General features: G+C 50.6%; 1 protein-coding gene across 2 annotated transcripts in view; it reads right to left on the bottom strand.

Annotated features, from left to right (window-relative positions):
• The window catches only part of LOC131672919 (CUGBP Elav-like family member 4), a 127013-nt gene that overhangs the window by 93049 nt on the left and 6020 nt on the right, over nucleotides 1-27944 (bottom strand). The gene's annotated exons all lie outside the window — the stretch shown is intronic.

The raw sequence follows: 27944 nt of genomic DNA, 5'->3' as shown, positions 1-27944 counted from the left end.
TAGCGAAAGAGGAAGGAATTCCTATCCGGCAGTCGGCTGTCGAAAAGTTGGCCGAGGGAATGCGCGCGAAACCTGCCCCGGGAGCAACGTTTTGGCCTTATTGCCTAATGAAAACTGCAGTTTGGCGCGTTCTTTTTGCAAATAACAAGCGAGCCAAGCCCGAAAGAAGATAAAAGAGACGGCAGGGAGGCACGGGGCTGAATAACTGGCGCAGCCGCAACGGAATTTCAATGGGCTTCGTCGATGGGATAAATAGCCGAAACCGGCAAATGGAATGGGCTTTTAAGCCGCGGCTCTTTATCTCCTTTGTCGGTTTTGCCTCGGCCCGCGCGAGTGATAAGTTGGACTATGTGGCTGCTCTGCCTCTCCCCATTTATAATTCGATTTCTCTTCGGCTCGCTCTACTCATTTACTCGAATAAACAGCCGGCGCGCTCCCTTCCTTTATCGCCTTCGACAAAGACGACAGAGAGAAAAAACGGAGACATATCAATTCTCGAGCGAAACAATGCTCCGAGGCAGTCTCATTACTACCAGTCCTCGTCGTCGTCTTATTACCAAGACGAACTTTACGACAGACCCTTTTGACGCTCGCGCGCGTCTTTATGCGCAAGAAGGCACTTGGTATTAGATTTCTCAGCAGAGTCTATGTGTGTGCGCGCGAGTATTGTTCCTTTACGCCCGCGGGCGAGGCAGGGCGTCGCGAGCGAGCGAGTATCAGTTTCTCTTGCTTTGATTTTCCTTTTTTTTTCGTTGCAGCTTCTTTGAAGGTACGACTACGTTGTTTTTCATCGAGCAAGCTTGACGGAAACGCGCGCAGAAAATTGACTTTGTAGCGGCGGAGGCATTCGCGTCGTCTGCGATTATACATTCAGTTAGTTACGTTTCTGATTGTTACGGAGACGATTTAGCAGCGCGCGTGGTCGCGTCGAACAGCCGGTAAAAAGCAAGGGAGCGACGAATCAAAACGGAACGCTCGCGTCGCTGTGAAAGTCCACGCCTATACGGGAGTAGATCAACAATGCCCGAGCTTTTATATTCCGCAAAGTAAAGTCTTCGTAAACATAATTTCACGGGGAATTTCGTGAGGGGGTATAGGGGGCGGACGTCAAATGCAAATGCCCGCCTGCAGCGCTGCCGGACATGTCGGTATGTGCGTTAAGCTCTCTCTCTCTCTCTCTCTCTCTCTCTCTCTCTCACTCTCTCTCTCTCTCTTGGGTATATCCTCAAAGCAAGCGCGCGACGACGGCTTTCTTGTTATGTTTCGCTCGAGTTTGAATAGGACCTTGATTATGAATTTGACGCGAACGCGCTCTCTTCGTTTATTTGCTAAGAGCGCGGAGAGCGACGACGTACGTGTGCGTTTATTGGAAATATAAATATGAAACGCTCCGCTCCCCCGCTGGCAGCTTTGACGAGTGACTATTTAGACTAGTCGCAATGCGCTTATTCGACGATTGCGGTTGATTTTCCGCACAACGTTCAATTATCATTCTATTCAAATCGACTTTTATCGCTGCCTCGTCTCTTGCGCCGAACTGCACTGCAAGCTCAACAAAGTTCATTATCACTGGCACTGTTGCTGGGTATCACGGTGACGAGTGCAAGCTCTCGATCGCCAACAATAAGATTCTCGAGTCGAAATTGATTGTACTTTTGGCGAATGACGCTTTGTGAAAAACGGGATAAACAAAGAATCCCTTTCGACTCAAAAGCCAACAAAGACCGGGAGAAAAAAGAAACGAGAGGGCGAAAGGTCAGACACAGAGCGAATAATTGGGCAGTTCTGGTTCGCGCGCGCAAGCGGACACAAACAAACAAAACGCTGTTGGGTTTCGCTTTGATTCTAAAAAGCAGACTTCAGGACGAAAGCTCTCCCTCAGTCTCTCTCTCTCTCTTCCCTCAAGCGAAAGGCACTTTGAGGGAGAGAGAACTTTTGGAGGAGAGTTGATATTTACCCGCGAGAGGCCGAGCATGAATATTCAGGCCAAAGTGCCGCTTAACTGGGCAATGAATGAGACTTGCGCGAAAGGGACGGCGACTACTACGACGTTAGTTAGCGACGCACATACACACACAGACAACTGGCTCTCACCACGCGCAGATGGGAGTGCATTTTGTAAAGGGTTTGCCTGTGTGTTTGATTTCTACCTACACGTTTCGCTCTTTTCACGTGGTCTACCGATCAAACAACTTTTACTCTCCCATTCGATACGCTGCGTTACCTCAAGTGCTCGATTATCACAAAAACACCGAATAATAACTTATTGGCTTCGATCATTGAGTCCAATGGCACCGAGCATCCAGGCAGTTTGGCAATATAATCAACAGTTGTCAAGGTACAGAACAAAGGAAAAAAATAGCAGACAAAAAAGAATGAAGCATGCATTTAAGCGCATACCTACGGCAGCATAGCATCTCGTACAGCCAATAAATCGCTCATCGTCTTTCGCACCAGCAGCGAGGTTGTCAGTTGCCTGCTCGAGCTTCCAATATCGGAAAACAATTTTTTCCCTCCCTCTCTCCCTCACGCCTAAACCCTCCTTCTCTGTCTCTCTGTCTCGTCGTCGGAATCCCGTATAAAGCTAAAATAATTGAGAGCCTATAACGACGAATAATCGAGCAAGTCGGGGCATTATCATACGTTGAATATTCTGTAAGTGGTTGAATTCGAACGAGAGTGAGAGAGAGAAAAGCTGTTTACACATGCAAAAATCAATGGGATTTTCAATGGGCGATGTATTTTTTGTGCCTTTGTGCAAGCAACTACATCTTAAGTGAATCTCGCAATTTGGCCGCTATAGGATCTCAAGAGAAGAAGGTATCTTGAGTGCATTCCCCTGTTTCGGGATCATTAATTCAAGGCTGAACGGAGGGTCGAGAGATCGGCCGTGAAAGGTCCTCTAACCTCTAAGGAGATTACGACGGTTCGACCCGCTTCATTTTTTCAGCCACGCTCGAGACACATAATCGCGCGTGTACACGCGATATGATTGGAAGATCGCGTGCTTGGCCTGTCGCCAGCCTGTCGTGCGCTCAGCACTCCTGCCCTCTCCCCTGGCTTTTTTGCGAAGAGGCGTCAATTAGCCTAACGAGACTCGAAGCGCGACACGACGACAATTGGAATGCTCATCAGCTCAAAGTCTAACGGAGATAGTTTTGGCTTATCACCGAGTGTCGGCACAAAAGGGGGACGGGCGTCGTGCGTCAAGGGAAGCGCGATAACGCAGATATAGCGCGCTCATTAATCGCCGGAGATTGAGGGGCTTTGTCGAGTCGGAGATTGGCAAACGTTCTGAATATCTTGGGCCGCTCGATGCATATCTGTATTCGCCGCGGTCAGAGCCCATACGCATCTTTATCCCACAGACGACATTAACGTTCACGAGCGCACGTAGACGCGCGCGCGCGCGCGCGCGTGCGCAGAGCGGCGCGATAAACGCACTCGTACAAGACGTTTTACGATCGACACGATTATTAGGCTGTAGCACAAGTGCGCGTCGTCTTTCCCTCGCAATTAGCGCTCTGCCTGCCTGCTTGCCTGCTTGCCGGCCTGCCTGCCTGCCTGCCTGCCTGCCTGCCTGCCTGCCTGCCTGCCTGCCTGTACGCCAAATGGAATTAGCATCTCCATTAGTCGGCTGGCATAATGCGATATTACGCAGACAATGCTCGCAGCGGCAGTGAAGCTTTGCGGCGAGTGAATTCTCCAGCCTATATCCTTATATAGACGACCCCCGGAGATGATGGGGGGAGCCGCGTCAATCACTTCCTATGGATTTCCCAATTCCCTTTTTCTCGTTGATCAGCTTAGAATTTTCCGTTTTTGTGGATAGCAAGTTCAGACTGCCGCTGGCTGTCTTTGACGTTCTTACTCCAAACGCTGATCCGCATTGCTACTGTTATTTACCGATATAAAGTATTTGGCCCATTCGAGAACCACCAATTTGATATCTACTTTTTTCATTGATATCGCTCTTAAATTAATTACAAGTCTATTTTTCACTGACTAGTCTATCCTGAAAAAGACCGATGAAGGGCGCCAAAAAAGCTCGCAAACAAACAAACGATTGCATATCCATTATTCTTCTCTGGCTAAGTCCCTCGGGTCGTCGGCAAAAAAAGTTTCACCGTACGTGGAAAAGTCGAGATAGCATTATAACTTACGTCAGTTGTTTGCGCTTGATAAGATGTTTGATTTGTCGAGGAAATAACAATCAGAGACGGTTAGAGAGAGGGCGGGAGAGAAAACTCGGTGAGTCAGCTTCTCAAAAAACTATTTTCACTGAAACAGTGCGGGTGGAAGTCGATGATGAGGCCTTGCGTCAGCGGGATATTTCTTGACGAATGGTTTCTGCTCTCCACGAGAGAGTTTGCTCCTTGCTCGCGCGCGCGCACGGGAAAAGTTTTGCGCGGACTTTGTGCAAAAGAAGTCTGGCTGGCGCTGCGGATCGTTTGCTCATTGTGTATATATTGACATTCGGTGGGTAATTATCGGAGACGTCATGCGAGCCGCGTCGCCCGCGTGGCTGGGTTTTCGCGAAAAATGGATCGTGAGGCCGCCGAGCTATTTTCGGAAGAGAGCCGTCCTCGGAGAGCTGCGTGAAAATTCAGTTATCGCGCTCGAACGGTTTTCCAGGGACTTTGTCAATCCTGTTAAGCTTCGGAAGACAAATAACAGATAGATACATCGACGACTAATCAGCAATGCCTTCAGCGACCTGCCGCCGGAGAAAAAGAAAATTTTGCACGATCAATTTGCCGCTGAAAAAGTAAAAGGGGAGCTTTGAAGTGGCGCGAGCGGCTGGAAATAATTAAAAGCATTGAGAGCTTCTCGAAGGCCATTAGCAGGCATCGACGCGCCTTCCTTTTCCTGCTTTTCGCGCTCTGAAAAAATACAAGAGCTGCTCTCGCACGCTCAATATTACACAGCCGTCCATTACTCGAGGCTTTATTATTCAACGTCACTTGGACAGTAAACATAGAATCTCGGGCGAGCAGAAGCCCCGCGTGGTTTTTGTGCGCGCGCGCGAGCGCGAGCGCATGGCGTAATTAAAGCCGCGTTTCGCCTGTTTCTACGTCTGTCCGTTCACCCTCGAAGAAACAAAACACAGCGCGCTGCCAGGGAACTGTACGAGCTCCTCTCGGCTTTTTGTTGCCGGCCACGTTTTCTATTAATTGCGCTCGCTGTCGCGGAGCACGCGTCATTGGCTCCGGCATCGATGCTCGCGGAATGTCCTTTCCGGCAACGAGGCGTCGAGCGGCAACCTCGGCCGACGGTCTATTTCGTCCAGACAATTGATCGGACCAATCCAACCTGTCGTTCGACAGTGCAACGTCCGCGCGACTGTTGCGCAAAATCAAACTGGCAAAATGGCAAAATGGCGAGCATCGAGATTGGCCAAAATTAATAACGGGCGTCGCGCGAGGCCGGGGGCAGCGTATAACAACACGAGTGGTCGCACGCCAATTAATTAAGCGGTTATTATCCCCGAAACGAGGCGCGAGAGCGCAGAGGCTGATAATCCAGTTGGCGCCTTTTCGTCACCGGCGCAAATGCTTTTATTCCATGCCGATGCCCTTCGCCGCCACCGACACTGCGGGCGAAGCTCTCGCAACCTGCCCCCACCCCTCCTCCCAGCCCTGTAATCCCGGCTTTCGTTGCGTCAGATGTGTGTAACAATGACGCTCGATCATAATCACAAGCGAGAGTTGCGTTTCATTATTAATCGGATGTTATGCGCCACGAGGATGCCTGGTTATTATAATACAGAAGCATTCCTGTTTAATATACTTCAAAGTATTATAAAGCTAACTAACACTTTTATCTTCTCAAATATCATCCACACACTTGCTGGCTCTACCCGAGCTGTAGGCGCGAAAGCGTTAGCTTTCAGAAATGTAAAACAGAGTATACATTTCAAAGTGACGGCACGTCATTACACTGTGTATTTTGCACCATCAAAACATGCTAAACATTTCAATGGTCAGACTTTTCATAAGTTGCATTGCGCGCTGACCAGTTTGTCCTTGTGTCGCCTACAACGATTGCTCGATGTATAAATTGACGATCATTTGGTCACCTGCCCACAGTAAATATTATTAAGCTGAGAAAATAGCGAAGAACGCGCGAACAAGTTCATTTGTAAATCGTAAAAACATCGCAGTACTACCTCCATTGAACAAGCCGATGCGTAGCACTCGATTAATAGTGAAGCGCGACTCTCGCTCGTGATTGCGAACGTCATAGATTATAGATGGCACGAAACTCTCGTATAATTTGTAGTCGATTAGGTTTACATATTTTCCTACTTCTCTTAGCGCGGCAGAGAAAATCGAAAAAATCCGAAGAACGGCGATCGGATACCTTACCCATTAGGTCACCGTAATATCACGTCAAATTCTGATTGAATCTAAGCTTTTCAAGCAACTCCAAATGTATCTACCTAAAATGAGGAATTTCTTTTAGCGAACTCCAGCTCAAGCGTGCTCTTATGTCATATCGTTCTTCAATAATTGCGCTCCAAAAATACAATAAGTCACGAAGCTTAATCTGCTTAACAAAGGGGTAAAATGATTGCGAACGAGCGTAACTCGATACTCGCGAATTCTCGGCTATTAGCAAGCGATGAGTTTGGAAAGGTAGGTTTTCCAGAATACACATTGTATTCGCTTGGGCGTATCAGTTGGGCGCCGGCACAGCTGGATCCGAAGCGAGAAGACAACGAACGCAGCTGTCGGAGCTCTCGAGGCAAGGACCACACCTCTCTTCCGTTCCCGGCTAACGAGGAGAGGAAGACCGCCGAAAGAAAAGCAGGCAGTCTGCTCGAATCGATCCGCGGCGAGGCTCCCATTGACAAGCGTCTCCTTGGCCGCGGCGCTTGCTCTCGCGCCAGCGATTAATTGAATCGCGAGCATAGCGAGCGCGCGGGGCTAATGCGATCCGCCCGCGACGGAATTAAGTGAGCGCCAATGACGTTTCTAATGGCGCGAGAAAACGCGGCGCCAATCAACTGGCACAATGCAGCCGCGTGTCTGCGCCTTGACCAAAGCTCCCACGCTGCGTTTGATATGCCTATGTGACGCGTTGACAAGCTACTGCGAGCAATTTGCGCCTGACAGCGCCTCTCCCACTCGAGCGTTCGCCGGCGTAATTGAACTGCGGCTTTAAAGCGCGCAGGCGAGAGGGCGAGAGGGCGAGAGGCCGGGGGAGGGGACAGCCAAACTTTTTGCGTTGCGCGCGCGGATGCGCCTGATTGATCTACACATGGCGCAGGCGAGAAGTGGGTCGCGAGGTGGGTCGCGAGCCGCGAGCTCGGCTTTTGATCGAGTGCGCGGCGACGGCGCGTTGCTTACCGCGCGCCAACGCGTCTGGTCGGTCGCGCGGCGATTTCGACGAGCACACAGCTGCACTTGGTCGAGGACGCGCCTCGGCGACGCGCCCACTCGTCTCGGGCCGCCCGCGAGTCCAAATCCAGCCGGGGAGCGGGGGAGGCGCAGTCGTCGCGAGGGCGCGAAAGAGGCGACCCGAGAGCGCGGGGCTAGCTCGCCGAAATTCCCGCGCGCGGAATCCGGCACGCTGGCTAGGCCACCAACTGTGCATGATTTACGAGGGGCTCCTCGCCCTCTCTCGCTCCGCGTCGTCGTCTTCCAAGCCGGCGAACCCGGGGAATTCGGACGGGCTCGGCGCCGGGGCGACAATTGATTTACACGCTGCGCGAGCACAAACGCGCCCTCCGCCCCTTCCCTCTCCTTTCGATTAAAAGCGCGGAATACTTTGCGGGCGATCGATAGCTTCTGGGCCGAGCGCGCGCCGATCAGTTGGCCGTCGATGCGCGGACAGCGGGCCGAGGACGCGGCCGCGCACTCGAGGCCACGAATCTCAGCCGGAAACTGATTAGAGCTTGAAAGTCTGCTCCAAGTGGATTATGCAATGCTGCCGGTGGCTCGAATTGGAGAGCGAGAGAACGGCCGAGGCCAGGAGCGCGCGTCGGATACAATTTCACGGCGCTCTGCCTCTGACAGTGAAATCCCGCAGGCGCGTTAACGGGTGGAGGAGCGCGCGCGCGAGCGAGATCGCGTTAAGCGGACGAGCACTTAATCGACGCGCGACGCGCACTCGAACGATCGCCGTGGCGCGGCCTCGGTCGCCGGCGGCCTGGCGCGCGTCATTTCGGAGCCGCGCGGCCGCCTCGGGTGCGATAGAGGCGATGTCTCGCGCCCGGACGCTCGGGACTCGGAGGCGCCGTACAAGAGATGGCTCTGTCCTCCGAACGGTTCACCGGTTCTTCTCGTTTCGGAGTCTGACGTGACTCGTTCTCGTCGTCCGAGCTGTTCGGCCAACTGATGCATTTGTCGCAACGGTAACAAAGTGGTGAGATCGAAGTATTGCCCAAGATCATCGAGTACCTGATCGCTAAATGTGAGCTTCTTCGTAAGACTCGCTCCTTCTCGGTACGATTTTGCCAATGGAGACGAATATTCGCGACATTGCTTCACCATTGGCTTCCTCGGGCGAAGTCGAAACCTGCCAGCGCGTCGTTTCTCTCGTCGAGCTGATAATCGAAGGCGCACGTCTACTATAGATCAGCTTGCGCTCTAGCGCACCTTCGCTCACTGCGCCAAATTCAGGGATGTAGGGGTCAAGGAAATAAAGCCTGCCTCGCTAAAATATCCGCGTTGCCGTATAAAAGTCAGCCTCCCTTAGACCAGCGAAATTCATTTGTAGCCTAGCCCCTACAGCCCCACGAAGATAGCTTGGCGCACAGCCGCAAGAAGCAGCAATAAACGTCAGGCCGCGCCGCTGGTAATTAAAACTAAAGATCTCCGCGCCCACCCCAGCGAAAAACAACAGACGCGAGAGCAATTGCCGAGGAGAAAAAGAAAAGAAGGAGCGGGGGCCTAATAAAAATAAGCGCCTCGAGAGATTGACCCGCTTCCTAGAGGCAAGAACCGAGGAAAACAACTTTTCGTTCAAGTTTTCCGAGGCAGAGAGAGAGAGAGAGAGAGAGAGAGAGAGAGAGAGAGAGAGAGAGAGAGAGAGAGAGAGAGAAGTAATTGCGCTTGAGATATATATTGGATTGGATTGATGTGTTTGAGGTTATTTTGGCTTCGAAGGAGACAATTGTTTTTATGGAGATACGCGATGACTTTATTTTCTTCTCTCCCTTTCTCTCTTTTTATTTGATTTTTTCTTTCATACTTGCCGAGCTGCAAACCAAGATTGATTTCTGACTGGCTCATTACCGAGTTTTCTCGATCAACCTTGACGTTCGATCTTGTATGATCGCGTGATTCTAATCTTAAGAATGAATCACAAAAAGTAAAAATAAGACGCTTCTGTTGCAAGTAGATCGAATGATTTTTCAAAAATAAGCACTTTTATACACAATCTTGCACGACTTTTCAAACGAACACGTCAGTTGCACAACGCCATCTAGTCAGAGACCGGACAACAATAACCGATACCAGCATTGAAATGGAATTCGATATTAAACATGAAAGCCAATGTAATTGGTGGAGGACTGCATCTGGAAGCGACAAAGACAAGAAGGAGTAGGACAGACGCAAAAATAAAAATAAACGGAAAGAAATCCATGTTTATCGCCATCAAGAATTCCAGGCGAGTATGTGCGAGAGGAAAAGAGGCGCTAAAAGCGCGCATTATTATGCCAGAAGGTATTTTCCCCATCCGCGAAGATTAAGGGAGAAATTCTTCACTTCCAGTTCTTTTCTCTCTCTTTCAAATACGTGCACAAGCACCCAATGCTCGTTATACGCTTCGAGTGCCGCTGCTCTCGGAGTCTTGTTTGGCAATAAATTATGCAGCCGAGCGCCGCGACGAAAGACGCGTCGTTTAAGCGCAAGAGAGCGGGAGATAGAGAAGCTTGTGTTTTCGCTCAACGCGAGAGCGAAGGGAAGAGGCCATTCGGCCTTTCGAAGATTCAGAAGCGCGCGCGTGTTCGCCAGGGCGTGATCATTCGGAAGGAATCAGGGAGCGTTCGGCCGGCCGCGACCGGCGACTCGTTCGTCGACGAGCACTGCGCCGCGGCCAGAGCCACGCCTCGGAGTATGAGACTCGCGCGCCGAAAGTGCTTCATTTTTTTTCCCTCCTTCGTCGTTCCTTCGGCCGCGAGTGAGACTCGCGATGATATAACCGATCGTTACTCTTGGCCGCAACTTTTGTCTTATCGATTCGGCGAGGAGAAGGAGCCGAGGGAAGCTCTATTCGATTATGCGAAAAACTTTTCAGACTGCGTTATGTATGAAGTCGCGGGCCGGGCGACATTATATTTGTTGTCGTAAAAACTTTTGACGACTATTTTCTGAAGTTCATTCGGGCCCGAAGCAAGGTAAACGTTCCCTGTGATTTAGCGCTCTTTCGCCCGGAGTTTAGGCTATTGTGCTACTTTGCCGAGGCCGCTTTTATTTGTCTTCCTGCGACAATTTACGAACAATAAATGGCGCGAGCTGCAGATTCGACGTCGCCTCGGCCTCGTCACTCTGCGATCAACGGGCAAACGACGTCGGCGCTGCCGCTGGCAGGCAAGCTGCGGCCGGCGAGAAGGCTCTTTATCGTGGGAAATCAGACCTAAACCCCCCCCCCCCCCCATTAACTGTTATTAGAGCTTGGCCTCGTCGCCGAAATGACATATTGAAAATTCCAATGTCGAGCAGCAAAGCAGAAGCAGCGGCAGACGCTGCATTCGTATATAACCAACGGGATTATTAATAACGGACAAGTGGAGGCGGGCAGGCATGTAAATCTCCTAACGGTGGAGCGTTTTTCTTATTTTGGCTGCGAGCAAGCCGAGAGAAAAGTTACTTTGTGCCGCCACGAAAATGGATGTCGAAAGAGAGAGCAAGCGCGCAGTAATGAGGGCGGTGCGGCAGAAAGCAAAAGCTTGTAAGGAGTTTTCGGGCTTCTTCTCTCTCTCTCTCTCTCTCTCTCTGTATATTATATACACGTAGCAGCTCTCAAGACTCCTTTCTTTCTCTCCCTCTCTGCCTTTCTCTCTTGATTATGGATCTTATGTACGTGTGCCTGAGTCGCCGGATAGATGACGCTCTTTTCTCTGTTCTGATGCTTTTCCAGCGCTGCTGCTGCTGCTGCTGCTGCTGCTGCGGGACACGGAAATACATTCGCTGATTAATTTTTTAAAAGCTCGCACGACCTTTCCTTCCTGACTCATCAGCTTCAAATCCTATTCAAATTTCTTTTAACCTTATCGTTACTTTGGTTCGAATCTCTCAGTCGTGCTATTTATCTCTACACATTTCCAAGACAGACCGCTATTTCGATCGTGAATTCCCGAAATTAATTCCCCGCAAAAAGCTTCATCCGCGCAGAGCGTCGGGTGTGGAACAATGAAACCTATAGGCCAAAGTCCAAAAGCGTCGTAAAATCAGACCGTGCGATTATACGTGGTAGTCGCGCACGTGTCCCTAACGAGAGTAGTAGTAGTAACAGCAGCAGCAGCAGCAGCAGCAGCAGCCGCGGACTTAATTAAAGGGGCAGAGAGTCTGCGGACAACGGCTTTCCAAGAAAACTCAGTCGAGCGTAAACGGAGCGATCTGTTCACTAAACTGATCGTATTTTTTTCGCTGCTGATGGATTCCGGCGTGTTTTACATCCATTTACTCGTCCTTTGTGCGAGCTTCCACAGTGTCGCTGGTCGATTTTTCGACGCAATTCACGCGCAATCTTTTTCTTCGTCGAAGCATTGTAAAGCGAATAAAACTATGTCAAGCTTTTTCGCGGCTCTCGATTCAACAAACAACGAATTAATCGCGATATTCTTTGTCTTTGACACACTTGGTCCATCTCATCCACATGTTCAGCCGAGTGTCGCTGCCTCGCGAATCGAGTTTCTCTCTAGAACGGAAGCTCCGGTTCCTCAAGAAACAACAAGTAAATTGCTCACTGGCGCAAGCGTAAGAACACATCGCGCGTTGCACGCGCACTTGGCTCAAACGAAAATAAATTGACGTTCCTTCCCCTCCGATCCAAGCCACGAGGACGTCGCTTGGACGAACGCGCAACAACCGTGTCATTCCGCGCGATCACAAGACGAAAAAAAATATCTTTCTCAGGCAGCACAGGGAAGCCCATTCGTCACTGTTAAATTCACAACCTCATTACAATGCACTTTTTCCTGCAGCCCGCGCTCATGACAAAGTAATTCCCGCAAATGAATTTCAGCCTTGTTACGAAAAGCGCGCGCGCCGACAAAGCGAAAAAAAAGGCAACGAGGAAGAATCTTGAGGCAAAAATGCCAGTGGCGTGAGTTTTAATGAAGCTACCCCCCACGCCCAACGTTTATTAATTAAAAGCTAGGCTCACGAAAAGAGGGAACGGAAAGAAAGAAAGAGAGAAATTATTGTGCCCGCGCTCTAATTGCGTATGCGCGGCTGCACGCGATTTCACGAAGAATCGCATTGAGAGGTTTACCTCGGCATCCTTGCCGACGGACAGAGCCGCGCGTGCGAGGCGCGTGAATCAGCGATGGCGATCGAACGCAAGCCATCTGCGTGGCCTCGGCTCCGCGGACCAGGGGAAAAATCGGCCGCGGAAGTGCTCCGAGCGAGGCGGCCGAAAGTTTGCCGGCGCAAAGTCCATCGCCAGGCGCCTCGAGGTAAGCAACGCACGGGAGAGCCCGCGATAGCATAACGCTCGGCGGAGCTGCGGAGAAGAGGGCGGCTCGAAAGGTCGCTTTTAATAACAGATGCCTCTAGCTCGCGTAGCGAACGCTGCCGGCAATATCTGCCGATTACGGCCGGCTAAAGCCAAGCAACGCCAGCGTCTCGGGCAGAGCGCGAGAGGACAAAGGAGCCGAGCGTCTCGAGAGCTTAATTAGACGTGAAATGGGTTACGCTCCGCGTGTTATCGCTCTGTATCCCCCCACCCGGCCGCCCGCGAGCTCTCAGACGATCTCTCTTTTCGCCGGATGCACGCGCACGAGCTTCCCCGGGCTGTCGCTGCCGGCGAACGAATGCAAAGGGCTTCTCTCTTGCTCGTGCCGTGTGTTTCCTTCCTCGCCGCCGCGAGAACGGGCCGGGAACGGGGGCACGGGACGGACCGAGAAAGAGTCGCATGAATTGCCGCGTCGCGACAGCCTTGCGCCGACTAATGACGTTTTAATGCACCCAGGGGCGCGAGGGGACTGCTGGGACAGTGCGTACGCCTCCTCGGCGATGCATCCTAATTGAATACATTGCCGGGGCGCTGCTCTCGGCGCTTGATTTAGGCGGCGCGGCCGACAGACGCAAGGACACCGAGCCCCAGTGCTGCGCCACTAGTGCCATCGCGCTATCGCCGCTTCGATGAGTGGCCCATGATATGCTAGCCGCGCGTGCGCTCGAGCTACGCGTCGGTAAGAATGTGAGCGCGCGCCGACTCGGGCGGGAGCCTCGTTAGCCGGCTGCCTCGTCCTTTTCTCGACGACGCCTGTAAAGCCGCCCTGTGCCGCGGCCAGCGTGTAAAGTTGGAAGCACTTAATTAAAAAGATAGAGGCTAGGCGGCGTCGTCAAAAAGCTGTATAACAAGGTTATCAGCGCGCCGCCGCGCGCCGCCGTGCGCCTCCGCAGGACCCGGCGCGCTGCTGTAAATCCAAACGACAAGAAGGCGCCAGGTGCGTACACTGCCAGGAGCAGCGCAGACAGTCCGCAATTATACGTTTGAACGGCTATCTCTAATGCCATAGCGGACGCTACTCTGCCCGCGTCACGTTGTTATTTACGGCGCGCTGACAATGCACAGTTACACCTCGCCCCGGAGATGGAATACTGCACGCCGCTTGTTAACGCTTTATTGCTTTCTCGCGCGAGGACCGCCTCGCATGTGCACGCGAGCAGCTGCCAAGCCTTTCTCTCCGCCGACTGACGCCGGAACCGACCTCTAAACTTGCCGCCACCGCCGTCGTCCTCGTCGCGGATTCGCGCGTGCCCAAGGCTAGCAATTGTCTTGGAAAAGAAAGGAAAGCAGGTTCAAACAACACGATCGTCATTTTCTTTAATTATGCACGAGCGCGCGAGAGCGTTTGCGCGACGGTTGACTGCTCGAAATAGATGTACATGCGGTCGATAACCAGAGCGAATACCTCGTTGCTGGCTCTATGTGCGTGTGTATTGCAGCAGTTCGCCGACTTATATACCGTTACCCCCTTCCTTTTTTTGTTCCAAACGCTCGGGTTGTAAAATATATACTCGATATTTTTATGCGTACGAGCGCCTGCGGCTATATAGCTTTCCATTAAATCTGAATATCTCAGAGAGGCGCCCGACGTCCTCGGTGGACAAACAAAACCAGAGAGCGCATATCGAAAGCAAACAATCGTCGCTGGAGAAGATATCGCCGCTCGATCATCTTTTTTCCTTCGATACCCATGCAAAACTAAAACTTACGGGGATTTTTTTTTAGCTCTCGCTCGTGTTATTCTTCGGTTTGTTTGTCGAGGCAAAAATATTCTCTCCCGGCGGCGACAATTTTCGGCAGATTTTTTTCCTTTTTTTAGCAGGAGATGGGAACGGAAATCGGATTTGCGCGCGGACCGATGGGAGAACGGACGACACACAGCGATAATATCTTTCGTAGGGTTCTCGTGATGGCCTCGTCGACGTCGTCTATTTTTTCGCCCGGGCGTTTGTGCGTGCGTGTGTGGGTTGGGTTGGGTTGGGGGGGGGGGGGGGGGGAGGGAGGCAGATGACGGAAGCTTTAGCAACGTTGTACGTGTACGTAGAATTTTCGAGTTTTTACATATACACTCGCGAGGATTAGATTTCTGCAGCAAATTGATTCGACTGTATCACTCGCTTGATTAAAGAGTCAAATGAACGTTGGTTTGGAAAGAGTTTGGAAATGGTGGTGATGACAGAAACAGAGATTATTATTGACTAAATAACGAGATCAGGCATAAATATGAAGAGGTATAAAAGCACTCAAACTTCATTTTAATGAAATGCACGTGTTGATCGTCACAGACAAACATCAATTCGCGGGTATAACCGATATCGACGATGACCAAATTAATAGCGAAATGTCCGAGCAAATCCTCCACTTCCCATCGCATCAAAAATCCCATCTATGCCGATAGAAAGAGGAAAAAAATGAAGCGCATATCATCGATAAAATCGTCGCCCGCGTATGAGCCTCGCAACAAAGTGCTCGTAGCAATTAGTTTGCTCGTTTCACGAGCTTTTGACGGGCCTCCCCCCATGCCCAGAATCATGTAAATTGAATTATTCCCTTGCATACCGTCCCTCATTTCACCTCCTCTCTTGCTCTGCGTAAATGAACGTTGGAATGCTTTTGCCTCTCTCTTTTCCAAAAATTTGACCAAGTTCTCCCCGGAAAATTGCGATGCCTTTGACGCTCGAGTGCCACTTGCATTTTTTCGTTCGAATTCTTCAATTACAGCGACGAATCGACTGATGTACCTCTGCCATACGCGGATTTTTTATCCGCGTTCAATGCTTGAAATTGAATGATTCATCATTGAATAGTTTTGCAGATTATTGACTGGTTTTAATTCAGAACCAAGCTTCTTGAAATTGAAATTATTAATTCACACGAAGCCATTATTAGAAAAAAAAATTACACGTGATTCGATATAGATCCCACAATAGATATTTGCATCGACTAAACTTGGTAGATAATATCACTAGATATGTTTTTCATTTGCCTGCACAAAACAGACGATTCTACCTAGCAGCAAATACAAATATTTAAGTAAACTAAATGCATCGGCTATACCCTGGCATAAAGAAATTGATTTTCATAAAAAATGACACGTAAGTAGCATCGTAATTTAATTTGTATCATCTTATGATTTGTATCCCTCGGAAAATTGAAAAAAATCTGAAAGAACGAGATCTCGGAAAATCTAAACTCGTCGCATAAAAATGTCGGATTTCCGAAAAAAAAAAATAATGCTAATAGATTACTTTTAATTTGTACCAATTAAAAATGCGACGATTAGAATTTATATCCGCTTGTAAAAAAAGTAAATCAAGTTTTTCAAGGTAGCATTGATTGTATATCTTTATTATCTTCACTAGATGGCAGTGATTCTCCAACTGAGAGCCAAAAAGCCATGCGCATGCGAGATTGCAATGATCGAACATGCGTATTGGCTTATCGGCGTCTCAGTGAGAGACCCACCGCCATCTAGTAAAGTAATGATTGAACATTGATCGAACATTAATTCCCGATCCATGAACTTCAAAATTTCACTTATTTTTGACAATTCAACATCGATGACAACAAACGGGCTTTTTTCTGGTAAGTTGCAGGAACACAGTTTACTGAAATAACCCAATCTTCGACCTAACCTCATTTGATGCTATTGATGCCAAATCGTCGAAAATAATTTTAATTTTGATGTTCGGAGATCGTGAATCGTACGATCATTATTATTTTTTTTATTTATTCAAGCAAATTAAATCATATTGGGTTATTTTGCTGTACGATCATTACAATTACGCATACGCATTGGCATATCACCTCTCAGTTAGACAGTCACTTCCATCCAGTAAAGATAATAAAGAGATACAATCAAAGCTACTTTAAATAAACTTGATTAATTTCTTTTACAGAAGGATGGACATTTTTATTTTAGTCTTTTCAGTTTGTATAAATTAAAAAGAATCTATTACCTTTATTTTCTTTTAAGAAAATCCAACGTTTTTGTGCCAGGAGTATAGATTTTCCGAGATCTCGTTCTTTTCGTTTTTCTTCGATTTTTTGAGGGATAAAAATTGTAAAATTTCTATTTGTAGACGGTACAAACGAAATCAATATAATAGCTTTTGTTTTTTTATCAATATCGTATACTTTTGTGCCAGAATCATGATTTTCAAATGCTTTCGCACCAGAATCATGATTTTCCACCAACACATGCGCAGAAGATACTATCAATGCTAAACACACTTCAGAATTGGCATATTGGCTCTCAATTAGAGAGCCGACGCCTTCCAATCAACATAAACATACTAGCAATGCTACTTTGAAAACCTTGATGTATTTTGTTACAAATTAAATTATATTTGTACCAGGGCATACCAGATACCAAATACCACTTGCAAAAAGCGCAACGGTCAGTGTAAAGCAAAAGCCAAAATTCGGCACGAAACTGATTGATCGTAAGACTTGGAGACGAGAAAAAAGCAGGCAAGGTAGATAGCAAGCGGTCCGTACTTTTTCAATAATAAAATCATCGCATTGTTAGGCAAAGCCGCGTTAAAACCTCAGGAGCGCTTAGCGTTAACTTTTCCGCGAAAACGCGCCGCAAAAAGCACTTAGCGCTCGCCGGCTGGCGCGCCGGGTAAAAATACACAAACCCTTGGCGTTTAATTTGCATTCCCAAGCCGCGAAACAACATCGCGGGTGCGTTGCTTTTGTTTTTTCGAACTCGTTTTAAAAGCTCCCACAACTTCCGCACCCCCGCCCCGAGTTCTCTTTGGCTAATGGTCGAAGCTAACCTTATTTTTCCTGTAAATCTTGCGACGGGAAAGGCCGCGGGAAAAGCTCTGATTACGTCTTGGTGGAGGTCACATTAACGGCGCGGGCACACGCGGCAGCTGTCGCCCGCGAAATAGAATATAAAATTGCTCGCTTCTTTTATTACATGCGTATACACGGGCAAATTCTTCCGCGGCGTAAAACGCGCACGCGCCGCCACATTGTTTTTTATACGAGGCGCGGCTCATACCTCGTTCGGGACGTGTTCGAACTGCCTGTAAAGCGCCGAGAGCTCTTTCCTTTGGCTTTTATGACCAGACGAAGGGAAAGCTTAACGACGACGCGACCGAAGAGCGGGAAAGGAGGAATAATTAAAATATCAAGCAGACGCGTTCGATTGGAAAACAGAAAACGGCCGAGCACATTAATGGTCGCTTATCGAAGTTCGACTGGCCACACGATCTCCAGGCGGAAAGCCAATGAGCAGCCCGCTGCCCAACTTGCTCGTGCAATTATGAAAAATCTTGCAAACTTACACGCAGTCCTGAGCGCGCAAGCGATTAAAGCTTTCTTCCCGAGCCATCGGAGCTACGAGCAAAAGAACTTATCCGGAACAGAGGGCCGAAAAGAGAACGCCAGTCAGTTAAATTTAGTGAGGAGGCACATTAATTTCGATATTCTATCAACACTTTAACAAGATCGTAAAAGTGAACGAGGCTATAGAGGTTAGCTCGACGCTGCTTTTGCTGCCTTAACGATCTAAAGTTAGCCAGAAGATTGAACTTTTATGTACTAGAAGCTCGCGGCTATTTCTTTCACGACAGTGTATACCATCTGTACTATCTTTTGCCGATGCGGAAAAAAAATGGCAGGCCAAATAATTAATTTGGCGTATCATTACGCGATGCACGTCGGATCGCGTGAGCGTCGCAGTAGTCAATTACTTTGGACGCGCCGCGCTAACGACAAAGCACATAACTGTCGTGCGCCCTTCCGAATGGTTCCGTGGTCCATGGAAATGTGGCCGGCATGACGCTGAATCATCTGGCGTCGACCGAATAGAGGACGTTTATCAAATAGGCATTTCGCCGCTCGATCTGCTTACCGACGGCCCATGCTGCCGTTGCGATTCGCACGGGCGAGCTCGCAAAACCCAATGCTCCGACGCGGAGGCGAGGACGAAAGGAGCGGGGGGAGCCGACGAAATCGCCGAGAGCCAGGCGAAAGAATCATAATTGAGGGCCGGCCGCAAAAGTCCACGTAAAATCACGTTGAAAGCTTCGCACAGCAAACAGGAGGGAAAGCCTGTCGCGAGCAGACGCGCAATGACTCGAAGCACGGACAATGAGCGGCGACAGCGTGAAAAAAAAGAAAGAGCTCTCGACGTTCATTTGGCCGTGTTTGTTCCCGCTCTTTCCGGCGTGTCGTCCCGCGAGAGCTGGTGCTCTCGCGCGACGCGCGCGTGTGACTTAATTACGCGCCATTCAGCGGCAGCCGTGCGCATGCAAATTGTTTGCTTTTGGCTGTCGCGCGGCACGGGAAAGAATCCGGATGTCTCCACGTTCAACTAGTTAAGAACGCTGCAAACCCCCCCCCCCCCCCCCGCCCCTCTCTTGCTCTCTTTGCTGGTTTTTATCGTTACAACAGTCAATTACTGCTACAGTTCTATTACGTTGTTTGTGCATCGTTCGCCCCGTTACAGCTCACATCGTCCGTAACGAGTTCTCCGTTAAAAATTACTCTGTGATAAATCCGTCTGCGCTCGAACGGCGCGTAAGAGCCATGGATAAATCGGGCGTTGCACGCGTGCGATTGGCCAGAGCACGTTCCGAAATCGCCGCGGACGGAAAAGAAGCACGGGCAGCTGGAGAGCGCCGCTTGGCACGCGTATCATAGTCCACATATATATATCCGGTCGGCCGGCCATAATGCTTAGTTAGGTGCAAGCGCGCGGCTCGGCCTCTCCTCCGTGTCTGAATAATTCAAGACGCCCGGCCACTTGCGATGACATACAATGCGGTGCAATTTGGTCGGCACTTCGACGCGGTCGCCCTCCTCCCTGCCTCCTTCGCCGCGTATAATGATGAGTATCTCGTTACGCGCGATGAATTGATGTGTATGTTGCGCGCGTGTGCGGCACTGACCCCTTGTTATACAACGCCCATTGTATGCTTTTCTCTCTTTTTCCGTTCGTTTATTTATTACGCAGGGTGAATCATTCGAAGCCGTATGCATTGTTCGGCTTCTGCCTGTGCAAGTTGCACGGAGGTTTATGATTACAACCAACTTTCGCCCTCCAATGCGGCCCACATGCAACTGGCATCTAACCTGCTGCTCGTCAACTATTCAGCTTTCAAGTGTGCGAGAACGTCGCGACAGATCCTTTTTGCCGCTCGGCCAAGTCGAGTGTTTTACGAGTGCTGAAAAAGTGCACGCGGTTAAGGTTTGCGCGTGATATATCCGAAAATCGTCCTTTTGCCAAAGTGGCATCGACGTGGACGATGGGAAATAGCTAACCCGATAGCGCGATACGATGCATTCGCAAGTACTCGACGGAGCCAACAAGAGCAGCTTGGAAAACAAGACAAGTTTGGGCAAGTTCCGGGGTACTACGGGCGTATAACTAGAGTTATTATTGCCGGGGACCGAGTGGCGCTGATAGCGCTCGAGAATCGCCGGGGTTCGCAACTCCCTTGGTGACCATGGCTTTCTCCGAACGACGGCTCGGCGCAGTGGCCGCGCGAGCGCTCCGCCATCCGCGTATTTTTGCCAGCTTGATACGAGCCTCGGCAATCCGTCGCGAAATTCTACGCGCGCGAGTCTGCCATAATTGTGCATCGCGCTCACGCCGAAAAGCTTTTGTTTCTTGGGCACTTTGTGCGCGCGCATTCTCTAAACTCATTCGGCGTGAATTTCGCCGACGACTATAAATAGCGCCGTAATACTCTGCGAAAAGAGAGAGAGAGAGAAAGAGAGAGAGAGAGAGTGCGCGGGAGGGCGTAATCCGCGAGCCTGCAAACTGAAACACACTCGACGCGAACGCCCAGCTGAAGTTCGCTTTGACATCGCTCACGAGAGAAAGCTTCTAATTTGTCTCTCGCTCTGCATTTTCCGCGCAATCTCATTCGAAAGGCCAGCTCTCAAAAGGAAGCTAAATCCCAGCCGACGGATTACGCGCGCCGAAAAAGAATTTTAAGAAATGCCCCGACCCGACAGTGCCGGGGGCCCCGCGGCAATTAGACCAGATTCCCCGTCACAATCGCGCGCGCGCGCACGTCCGCCTCGTACGTTTCAAACATCAGCTCTTGCCAGGCAAAGCGGTTGCCAGCTTTTTACCAATTAGCTAATTTGCCCTTTCTCCTCGCCTCGGCGGCCATCAACAATCGCTAGCCTCGGCCTCTTATTCCCGCAAAGCGCAATATTATCTCGTGCCCCTTTGTCGCGCTCGCGTCGCGACACAGCGTATGCGCGTCGTAACGCAAAGTGATTTCGCGAGAAAGAGATAGAAATACAGCGAGCGAGCGCAAAACTGCCGGCAGTACGAATATCTCCGCTTTTTTATTGCGCTTTGAAGAGGCGAAAGCCAGCGACTCGGGGCGCGCGCGCAGTTGCTATTTTCTCCGTTGCGCTGTATCTCAGCGTCGCCTCGTTTGAGGCGGCTTGACTGCGTGCGTCTACTTTACGGAAGACAATGCCGCGGCATCCCGAGGCTTTCCGCGGTAAAAAATGCACGGGTTGGGTGGAAGGGAAACAGACGCCGAGGGAAATGATTAGCGGCGGCAAAGAGTCGGGCTGAAAAAACTCGAGAGGCTGGTGGTTGCGCGCACTCCATCGCGCTTTCAGATGCGAGGCGACAAATGCAATTTGCAGCCCGGCGCAAAACTGCCTGGCTGCGCGCACGACGCAAGGGCATTAATCCTCGTCGCGCGCGCCGCACGGGAGCGAGTAATTGCTAGCGCGCCTGCGGCCATCTCCAGACAAAGGACTTGTTCGACGATTCGCTCGTGGCACGCGCCCACCAAATTTCGCTGCCTCGCTCTCTCTCTCTCTCTCTCTCTCTCTCTCTCTCTCTCTCTCTCCCTCTCTTTGGAGTAGCGCGCATAGGTTCGTCAGTCGATTGACACTTATCGACTCGCGGTCGCAATAAATAATTGTGCTTCAGTTCCCATCGACTTTCAATATCCTCTCTCGCGAATAACGCGTCGGAAGAAAGAGAGGGCGGGCGGGAGGGGGGGGGCGAAGCTTCTTCTATTTTTTGCGCAAAGTGCGAGGCGAATAATTCAAGACAGACTGCCGCGGTGCTCGCGCTCAATACAGTCGGTCGTCCCAATAAGCGAAAACATAATAAAGCTTCCGAGAAATCAGTGTCTCATTCTTCGACGACGACGAGAGGAAGAAGAAGAAGCGGGAGGGAAAAAAGGCATCGAGGGTCGCTGAGAGAGAGAGAGAAGCTTTTGTGCAGCCGGCGGCGATGTGCGCGCAGCGAGAGGCTTCTCACTTGGCTGCCCCCTTCTTTGGCAGCCACTTCAAAGGAAAGAGAGGCTTTTTTCCTCCCGACGAGCAGCGCCAGCGCTTGATTCTCCTCCAGCATGGCATGAGAAAAGAAAAAAAAAGGAAAACGTGGCGCGGACACGGGGTGTGAACTGTTGCACGCCATTTTTCAAATTAAACTTCGCGCGCGCTGCCACTGTTTCACGACGTGATTTTATCCAGATATCCCTCCGAGTGGCGATAATGAGCGACAGAAACGAAATTCAAAACCAAGTGGTAAATTTGCGAGTAGTTAACCATCCAAGTTTAAGCTCGAGGAAACCGAATTTTTCTCGTTTAAACTTGGCAAAAGTCGAAGAACACTCGGAGAATGCGAGCTGTGCAAGGAGAAGAAAGAAGAAGGCAAGTTCGAACTCGGCCGAAAGTTGGTTTTGAGGCGGCCTTTTCGCTTTGAGCTCAGGTGGGCCATTGTGTGGACGCAGCCCTTTTCCTCGTTTCTTGTCTCGACGTCGATACCGCGTGAAATCACGCTCGACTGATTCCTTCGCCTCCCAGGCTTGGATATCTCATTAAAAAAAAAAAAGAAAAACCGTCGATCACTCGTCTTTGTTGTCTGCTCGTAAGAAAACGTCCGCTGGCCATGTTTTTCTCTCTTTATCTTAATGCGCGCGACCTTTTGATCGATCTACTGAATTTTACCTATACATTTTCCGGACCAATTCAAGTTAAGTTCGGTCATCAAACACAAGTAGCCATCATCTTTCTAATTGTAGATCCATTGAGTTCTCGCTGGCGAGCTTACAAATAATTGGCACTTTCAAATTAACAACTCTGCCGTAAACTTAAACAGATATCCCCCAACAATTCGACCTATATTCAAAGAATATCGTCGCTGATAAAGGAGAAAGTTGAATTTCAATCCCGGCGTATTCCTTAACCGTAAAAATAGCAGATTTTCGAATGAATTTTTCCTTCCTCTCTTCGACGTCAAAATTATCTGGTAAGTAGCGCAGCAGTGACGTTACCTTAGGTGGAGATTCGAAAACTTTATGGAATCAAAGTCATTCGGAGTAAGTGAGAAAAAGAATGAGAGTATCTAGGCAGGTCGTGTTATCGAATCAATAGGCAGCGAAAGAAAAGGCAAGCGCGAAGAGTGCTTCTTTTTGGTGGCGGAACTAGGACGTCAGGCGAAAGCGAGAGAAGCTGTAAGCTTTACGAGGAAATTTACTTTTGATTTCTGGCGAATAAATCGTTTCCATCAAAAGAGCGAAAGAAAAAAATAAAGAACCGACGTCTACTTTCGATTTTTCGATTGGACTCGGCGTCTGACCGAACTCGCGCTCGCACTACTGACTTATGTATGCTTCACTTCTTTGGACGTTTTACGGCGCTTTTTAAATATAGATCGCCATTTTTTGCGGTTTATCGATCTCGTTTTTTTTAATCGCAGGAAAAAACTATCCATTCGAGGCATTACTGAACATCGCAGGCGCTGGAACTGAAACGGAAAATGTGTAAGAACAGGCTATATTGCAACGAAGTAACGACAACTCAATAATTTTTTTCTACGACGACGAATATAATTGGACCTTGAAGCGGTCGTTCCTTAGCATCGTATTTAGTCAAGTCAGGCGTTCTAACGCGCGAGATATAAAATTTTGGCAGAACAACGAAAGTGATTTGCCGGCAAGCGGTGAAATAGAAAAAAAAATATTAATGGATCTTTCGCGCATCGCCGGCCGAAAAAACAACAAGGCATAAAGAGCCAACGGGGAGATGGGAATGCAAGTGTACGATCAGGGCACACATAAAACCGGCTAGATGCGGGCGCCGCCGCGGCGCCTTTCGCCAACGACGGCCAATGAGGGCAGCCACCCACTCCTCCGAGAGAGATGCGGAAGTGCAGCGCGGCGCAGACGCGAAGAGGCGGAGTTGTGCAGCGCCGAGTATAGATTGCAACTGGCGAGCCTTTCTTGCCGCGGAAGTGGGCCCCTTTCGAAAAAGTGCAGGCGCTGCTGTGCCCGAAAACGCATTTTCACCCGCTGCGATTCACAAGCGAGAGGTCGATTTACATATTGCACGCTGCGCAGCTAAGGATCACGATGAGTTTTCTCTCTCTCTCTTTCTCTCCGCGCAGGCACGGAATTTTTACACGCTCGCCCCGCAGGTGAACAATGCGCGTCAACTACCGGACGGGTGACCGGCAGTGATTTCCGCCGGACGTTTGAGTTTCGCGAAGTCCTACCTGCCGGCAAACAGTCAACTTGACATAATCGCGAAGGTACAAGAAATACTCGAATCATACAAAGCTCGGCTACAGATAAAGCGCTCGCAGATGGGGGCGGCAGAAAGAAATCTCTCGCGCGCCGCAATTGACGCTGCGCGCCGCGAGTAGAGCAAGAAGGCTGTAACAAAAGCATGTCAAGATAAGCGCACGGCGCTGGAAGGGGCAAAAGGCTAAGGCGGCGGCGACGCGCGTGCACACGCGACAGGCTGATATGTTAAACGACAAAAAAGAGCGGAGTGAGAGAGAGAGAGAGAGAGAGAGAGAGAGAGAGAGAGAAAGAGAGAGAGCGAGAGAGGAGGGGTAGGAGGGCGTGTGCAGGGAGAGGGGAATCTATACACAAGAAACCGCGCCTCGGCGGCCTTGGCAAAAGAAACGCGCAACAGGGTGGAAAGGTAAAGATTCGACCCTCTCTCTCTCTTCCAATTTCGCTTTAAAAGCTCGGGCTCTCGAGTTTTATTACGCCCCCGAACCCGCCTCCATACAGCGCGCAAAATATGCAAGTCAAACAGGCTTGACTCAGCGCTTTCTCGTGGTCAGCTCTCCGCGACGTCCGTTCTGAATTTCCGCCGCGTTTTCCGGATCTGCACGACCCGTTAATCGAGATCTCGCGTACGCGGTCGTGTCTGCTACCTTGGCCGCGCGACCGCTCGACAATAACTCGCCTCACGGCGTTCGACTGACCGCCGCGGCATCGATCTCGGCGTGGAGTGCGGCCTGCAGCGCGCGCTCGCTCGCGGTTTCTTCGCTGCCGCTTCGACAGCTCGCCCACGGACATCGATCGCGAGTCGCGAGTGCCCGTGCGTTTTCAGACTGGACCTGCATCTTGTCCGATTAATTATTTAAGCCGCTCTGGACGAATATATATATATATATTCCGTGTCACGCTAACTCTCCAGCAGATCCGATGCGATCGAACGATCAAGTATTTCTGTCACACGGACTGCATTTGTACGGGCGACTGGAGGTAGGCTACGTGTTGGCTGTATGTTGCCGGGAAAGGCTTGAGCGCGAGAGCGAGTTAATCGCGGGCATATGACGCGGCGTTTGTATAAATTAGCGGCGAGCTTAGCGTCCTTGTCGAGCGATGCGTCTTACGGGGCGGCGACGACGACGACGACGACGACGACTGTCCCAGCCAAGATAATCAAGACTAACGCAGCCGACTTTGCCTTCTTCTTCCTCCTGCCACAGGGAACGAGAGTATCAAGATTTATGTGTCTCTCGCTTCGATCAACTCCAGCCTCTCTTGGCTTTTTCTCATTCCTGGACGGAAAACATCTGTCGCGCACTGGACTTTAGCCGACAACTTTCTCCGACGCGACCAAGATAATCTGGGGAGGCGGTAAGTTTCGCGCCTAATCCTTGCGGGTGGCCTGGCCTGGCCCTCTGCGGTCGGCAGAAAGAGGTTGACAGACTTTCGTCTTGGCCTTGGACTTTTTGTCGCTTGGACGGCTGGATCGTGGATCGAGATTTTTGATCCGCGCCGGCCGGTAACGTTCGCAACTCCGATAGGTCGTCGCGTTTACAAGGCAAACTAATCTTCAATGCAGAGGGACACAGGGAAAACGAAGGAGCCATTAAAAGATCCATTTGCGAAAGTCGCTGACTGCGAGTTATTTATATTATTGCGCGTCCTGCGGGTAAACTGCGCCACTCTTTCACTCTCTCGGCGAGCCCACAAATATATACTTCAAAGGTAAAGTGGAGGAGAGTGCGAGCGAGACACGCAAAAGAAGTAAAAAAGCCAGAAGGATATTGCGCGCGCGAGAGAGAGAGAAAGCAAAGAGAAAAAAGTAACTCCTCCTAGTCGAGTCGGAGCGAAGAAGGAATAAAGGAGAAAAGACGGCAGCAGCGCGAGTCTCTTCATCTCGAAGAGAAGGCTGTCGGACTCGGGGAGACGCGCGCGCAGTTATTAGCTTCCGCCTTGCCTTCGTTCCGCCAATGTTCGCCGCGCTCATCTGCATAGTCGGTCACTATCGACGCCGAGACTTGGACCCTCGCCGGCCGCTGCTTCTTTCCGGGCTGCGCTCCGAGGCAAATTAAGTGAATTTCACGCCACGGCGAGCTCGCGGACTTGCTCCACTGCCGCCGCCCTCGGCTGGCGTTCGCGCGCGATCGATCAAGAAAACTACGACGCGGTCTTTACGAGCGCCGCACTCGCTAAGTGCGCTCGGCTTTTACGTCTGCCCACTTTACGGCGCTTTGTTTCTAACGACTTAATTGTTGCCGTTTTGCCAATCGGACGAGACACGTGCGCCGCGCCGCCCCGGAGAGCTCTCGAATGATTCGGAGCTTGGCTGCATTTGCCGCGACAGTTTACGACGCGCAGTTCGCTCGGAGTATCTTACTTGGCGGCGCGCAGCGAATCGAGGCACGCCGCTTGCGCGCTCCGTCCACGTCGCGAGCACAACCGAGCGCGAGTCCCGGCAGAACGATCGAGCCGAAACGCGGCGGACGCGCGCCCATCGCGAACGCGACAGGGCCAAATCATACGATAGCTCTACTCCCTGTAATAAAGCGGAGCCGGCGACCGGTGGTCGGCAAAAGCAAATAAAAGAGATTGATACGAGTGGCGATTCGCGTCGGTTCTTTGCTCAGCAAACAGGCGGCCGCGGGGAGCCAACATTTTTGTCGAGCCGACCTTTGCCCGGGGATCGCCGCCAGGCTCGATCCAATTGGATAACCAAGAGGCGGGACGATGAGCCGAGCGCGGCCGGAGAGCTGCACGCCAGCTGGCCTCGTAATTACGAATGAGGCAGGCGTCGATCAAGCGGCGCGGCATGCTAATGCAGCGACGACGCCGCGCGGCGCTACGAATGTTTACGCGCGGAAGAGAGAGAGGCCACCGAGACGAAGGTAGCGAGGAGCCGGCTAATCGGGGGCGAATCCCGGAAGCTGCAGCGAGATTTGATTTGCAAATGCAGAGAGAGAGAGACCCCCTATACAGCCACTTTCTGTCCTTCGGGGGCCCGTCTTAGACATGCGCATACATATGTATAGCAGCTCTCTGGCGCGTACATTCGAGTGGGCTGCAAGCCGGCCTGGAGGAGCTTATTACATGGGAATTCCGAAGGGCGTTGCTCTCTTGCCGAAACATTGCCGAATTACGAGCCGCCCTTGCGTATATACGCGACGCGAGGCATTTGCGGAAAAACCAGGCTCTAATGCTACTTCGTGCTTTTTTGTTTTCTTGAAAAGTTGGACAAAGAAGTGGTGTTTGTCCAGAGAGCAAACGTCGTCGTCGTCGGCATTAATTTTAATTCCTGCGACCGCTCTCTCTCTCTCTCTCTCTCTCTCTCTCTCTCTCTCTCTCTCTCTCTCTTTTTTCGCGCTGGCGTCGAGCAGCGACGACGTAACGAGCGCCAAAGTTTTTTGAGGGAAAAATTAAAAGTTCTAGTCGTCGTCGACGTCGTCGTACCCGGCTGGAAGGCCCCCTAATGCCTCCTAAAGTAATTACCAGAGCTTTGCCGAAGTAGAAGCCGAGGGACAAGAAGAATGGGAAAAGATTGAATGAGACTGCTGCCGCGCGCAACTTGCAAGCTGCTGCTACTGCAGAGCAAGAAAGAAATCGAAGCGCCAGAGAGGTTAAGTGATAAGAGTCGCTGCCCCCACGCTTTTTGTTTAGAGCCCTCTTTCTTCCGCTTGATCTTGCTTTTACAAGTTGCGCTAATTGATTTGGCGGCTCGCTCATCGACCAAGGTCGCAAAAAAGT

The sequence above is a fragment of the Phymastichus coffea genome, unplaced genomic scaffold (assembly GCF_024137745.1).
Source record: "Phymastichus coffea isolate CEN01 unplaced genomic scaffold, Cenicafe_Pcof_1.1 PCOF00162, whole genome shotgun sequence".
NCBI lineage: Eukaryota > Metazoa > Arthropoda > Insecta > Hymenoptera > Eulophidae > Phymastichus > Phymastichus coffea.
Note: the sequence above shows the minus strand (reverse complement) of the source record. Positions and strands in the feature narration are given on the sequence as shown.